This window comes from Octodon degus, unplaced genomic scaffold (assembly GCF_000260255.1).
Source record: "Octodon degus isolate 3935 unplaced genomic scaffold, OctDeg1.0 scaffold00150, whole genome shotgun sequence".
NCBI classification, from domain to species: domain Eukaryota; kingdom Metazoa; phylum Chordata; class Mammalia; order Rodentia; family Octodontidae; genus Octodon; species Octodon degus.
In genome coordinates, this window is record NW_004524726.1 from 7,138,676 (window position 1) to 7,143,825 (window position 5,150).

Below are 5,150 nucleotides of genomic sequence, written 5' to 3' on the forward strand. Positions count from 1 at the left end.
TCTTGTGCATCTATTTCTGTTAATCTGAGCAACAGTACTGATAATAACAGTAGATAATATAACAACCATTGCTAATTAGCTACTCTCATTTTGAATATCTGTAACATATGTACTCCTCTGTTGTCCTATTTCTGTCTTTGTTTCTACTACTATTTTTTGGTTTTATTTTATTCTTCAAAATAGAAAAGAAATTTATGTATTACAGAAAATTATTCAGTTCACCCCCCCAAGAAATGTTATCTTTATCTATATTATAATGATTTCAGGTGTGGCATTTTGAAAGATTGAGTCCCAAATCCTTTTACAGATGGATCCTTTCTGGAATCACATCATAACTTAATGAAGAAAGGGAAAATGAGAATGAGAGATTAATAAAATGAAATTATTTTATTTTACTGTAGGAATCACTACATTAAAAACACAAGCATTTCATAGAGGTGAAATCATGCACTCCATTATTTATGTTTATGTCATTTGTAAAAAGTCAGTTTTATGTTTTTTAAAAGTTAGGTATTTTAAAGCAAATGTCTGTCATAGAAATTTTCATGTATAATTAATATTAAAGTGCTAGCAAGTTAGCTAGTTAGGTGCCTTTTTGCTTTTCTATTTTGATTTATTTAGACTTTGAAGAGAACAGAAATGATAGATATCGAAGAAATTATGAAGCACTTTTACTAATGGACAGTACCAAGTAGGACTGCTGAATGCTGAATATCTTAAGACAGCATAAATAACAACATGGTAAATAAGAACATTAGTGCTAATTATGTAAATAAGGTGAATAATGTCTACAAAATTGTAAAGATGGTTTTTTGGTGGGTTACATAAATATAGAAAAACTATGAACTGTGTTTGAAAACCATGGATGTTTAATGTATTTAGTCAAGTCAAATATGTATTAAATATTTGATTGTGTTCTCATGGTTCATGGTGGTTATGAAATTCATTTGGTGATAAAACTTGTAGTTCAAGTTTATAAGTCATACTGAAATTACGTCACTGGATAGAGGTCAGGGTATGAAGAGATCATGTAGGAGGAGGGGATGCCTAAAATAGGAAGTTAGGCAATGATTCAAAAATATTAAAACCTTATCTAAAATTTGAAATAACTTGGAATTTACAAAATAGATAAGGCAAGGAGGGCAGATTACCTGGAGGGTAGTCTGGCTGTACCATCTGTTATCCACTCAGGAATTGATCCTTGTCCAAATGAGCTGGCTGATACTATTTCCCTGTTTGATCTGACCACTTCACATACATCCATCTTGAGTCTAAAATCTTAATCAAACAGTATAATCTTCCTTCATTAGGATGAAATATTTGTTGACTATGTTAGCTATGTGTTCAGGCTATTATAAGACATACTGGAAAGTTTAAGCTCCTTCACAGTGTATAGTTTAATTTATTTAGAAAGTATTCAATAAACCACAGAATTCCAAAAATTAAGGAATGTTATTTATTTATTTAAAAATAAAACTTACTATATGAATTGAAAATCTATAAAATAATTTAATAAATGAAGCAAACTAGCTTATATTCATTCACATTATTGTTGTTTTGTGGAACCTACTTTGATTTACATATTATCTGGTTTTCATTTGTGACTATATGATTATTTCAATTTTTTAAGAAACATTAAGATAGTGACTGGGAGTGGGGAGTCTGAAAACAGGAGGATCACTATGAGTCCAAGCTGTGTATTGAGACCCTGTACCAAACAGCTAAAGAAATAAAGAAATGTTAAGATATTGACATACATTTATAAAGTTAAATAATCAGATTTTACCTATAAAAAAGGAAAAAGTGTAGAAATATGATGAGATAAAACCCTTAAAAAATAATTTGAGACCTGAGGAGATGGCTCAGTGGAATAAGCACTTTCCCGGCAAGTGCAAGGGCCTGAGTTCAATCCCTGGTTCCGGAAAAAAAAAAAAAAAAAAAAAAAAAAAAAGACTTTGTCGTAGTGATCCCAGTACTATGGCTGGCAGAGGCAGAAGATCTTAGAGTCCAGCCCTGCCAATTTAGTTAGATGCTTTCTCATTATAAAAGGAAGATGAGGGTTGGAGACCCAGAACAGTAAAAGAAACAATAACAAAGAAAATTAATTTCACTCAAAGTCTACACTTACAATCCCAGATACTCAGTAAACTAAAGGAGGAAAATCCAAATTTATGATCTGCTTTGGCAATTTAGTGAATGTCTGTCCACAAAATATATATTTTTTTTTTTTTGGTGGAACCAGGGATTGAACTCAGGCCCTTGCGCTTGCCAGGTACGCACTTATCCCAGTGAGCCATCTCCCCGGCCCCCCATAAAGTAAATTTTAAAAGGCTGTATATATACTTTAATAAGAGGCCACTGACTTGTAGCACAGAAAAGAAATTTATAATCACATATTTTTTTCACATCTGTACAATATATTCACATATATATTTGTGAAAGTGATAAATAAAACCACATATGCATGACCTATAATAAATTGCAATTTTTTATCTACTGTTTGGACTTTTTATAGCAAATTTATATATTTTCAGTGGGAATGTTTGAAGAAAATTCCTCCTGTCTTCTCCTTTTTTTCCTTGTGTAGATGTAAGTATTTTTTGAATACATTTTTGAATTTATAAAAAAGTTATAAATTTTGTAGATTATTTACAAAATATTATAAAGCTGATATTTCATTTACATAGTATAATTCGCACAACCTTGCTGCTATCTCATAGCATTCCATTACTTATTTTAAGGCAACAATAAAAATAAGACATTTTGAAATGTAATTTCTCTGTTTGAGTAAATCTACTAAAATTTTTTCTTTTTCAAATTAATCCCTGCAGGTAATATTTTCAGTAATTTACTAATTTGGAATTACAATACCATTTTAAAATAATGACTGCATGTACAGAATATATTCTTGAGTAAAATCTTCACTAATAACTTAAAATATAAAATATTGAAAAAATGGAGAAGCCAATAGTGTTTGTTCTGGAAAAAAAAAAAAAGATGTTATAACAGTGAAAGTTAGTATTTATCTGAAGCTCAATTTTTGTCAGGAAATTTTGTAAAACTTTATATTAACACAGAAAAGCAATGTTAGAATATCTTTTTCACTGAATAAACAATAAGGACCTAGATTATAATGAGCTTGTTAGTGTTGTGCAGCAGAATGTACAAGGCTGCTCTGAATTCAGCCAAACATGTCTGGGACCCAAGTACTTAATTATTTGATTTTCACTTCTTGGGATTATTAGGTCCATGTGTATGGAAGAAGTACAACTTCATGTGGTATTGAAGTCCCTGCCCTTGACAGAAGCGATGCTTTCCTGGAAATAGTAAGAAGAAACATATTTATGAAAAAGATACTGGAAAGTTTTAAAAAAAATTTATTTTTTTGGGGGGCCAGCTCGGCCCACCCTGGGGGAGGAGCTGGCATAGCATGTGGTGCCAAGGACTGAACCATGGTCCCTGCACATTTGCCTAAGCTTGCCTACGCAGGTACTTTAGACCACTGAGCTATCTCGCTGACCCCCTGGAAAGCTTTTATATGATAGTTGAACTAGATTTTTTGCTATGAAGTGTAGGTATACTATTAATATTGACAATCAGCAAGCATGAGAATTTTATATGTTAACACAAATATTAAATATTATACTGACTAGTATTAATGGTCCTGTGAATCATGTTTCCTGTTGTCCTGTTCCCCAGCCCTGGACACTGTGTTGCTAAACTGGATATTTCCATTAGATGCATCTGGTGAACTGTGAATATAGAACATATTTTGTTTATATTGTGCCAAGTAAATAAATTTTACAAGAAGAATTATTTAATTTCTAATTATTCTTTCTAATACATTTTAACCCCTTAAATTTGTTTTATTATACTTTGAAACCTACACTCTCCAAATGTATGTCTGATAATGACTTGTGATACTGAGTAAAAATTATTGTGCACTGAAAAGACATGGGATTGGGAGACCAAAATGTACTGTGCAGTGTATTAGTAATGCTCTTTGGCAAATTTACCGCCCTGAATTTTGGTTTTTCATCAGTGAAAAGTGATTAACAATGATTTTCTAATTTTGTTTTATGCAAAAAATACATTTAAAGCATGTTAAAATTTAATAAATACACATACCATGCAGAGTTCTAAGAGCATTTCTTTTATCCTTGATAAATCATCAATTATAAGCTTAAAGTTTTCAAGACTCAAAGGCAGAAATAAATCTAAATATTATGTAAACTGGTTTAATTTATTGTAAGATAGTGATTAATCATTAAAGTCTCAACTCAAAATCTTCATCTTTTATAAATTTTAATTCATATTTCCATTTTCGATACATGACACCAAAGAGAGCAAATAATTTGTAGTGGTATCTAACTTTATTTACTGTTCATGTTCAAGTAAAATTTTTAAGAGTTAAGAATATAAATCTTGTCCATTGGGTTCTGCCAATTCGCGCCCCAAGAGGCGGTCACAGCGCCCAGCCGGAATGGCGTGGTTCCGAAGCCCCACTTCCACAAGGACTGGCAGGGCCGCATGGCTACGTGGTTCATTCAACCAGCTTGGAAGATCCTCAAGAAAGGCCCGGCAGGCAAAAGCATCGTGCACTGTCCCATGATGGACACTGCACCAAGGTCCGAGCTGGCAGCAGCTTCCCGTCTGGAGAAGCTGCGGGTAGCCAGTATTCACAAGCAGGTGGCCCGGTCCACTGGCATCTCGGTGGACTCAAGGCGGCTGAACAAACCCGCCTTGTCCCTGTAGTACAACGTGCAGCGGCTGAAAGATACCTCCAAGCTCATCCTCTTCCCCAGGAAGCCATCGGCTCCCCAAAAAGGAGACAGCTCAGCTGAAGAACTCAATGTGGCTACCCAGCATACAGGACCTGTGATGCCCATCAGGAATTCTACAAGAAGGAGAAGGCCAGGGTCATCACATAGGAAGAGAAGAACGTCAAGGCATTCGCCAGTCTGTGCATGGCTGGCACAAATGCCCGGCTCTTTGGCGTCCAGGCGAAGACAGCCAAGGAAGCCATAGAGCAGGATGTTGAGGAGAACAAATAAAACAGTGTTGGGATCTTGTAAAAAAAAAATAAAAACAATATAAATCTTATTTTAACAACATCACTCTGAAATATGCCAAAAGAATATAATTCTCTA

The 5,150-nt window shown here is 33.7% G+C and overlaps 1 pseudogene; it reads left to right on the plus strand.

Moving 5' to 3' along the window:
- LOC111812903 overlaps positions 1–5,054 on the plus strand; it is a 19,131-nt pseudogene extending 14,077 nt beyond the window's left edge.
- Positions 5,055–5,150: the final 96 nt, after the last annotated feature.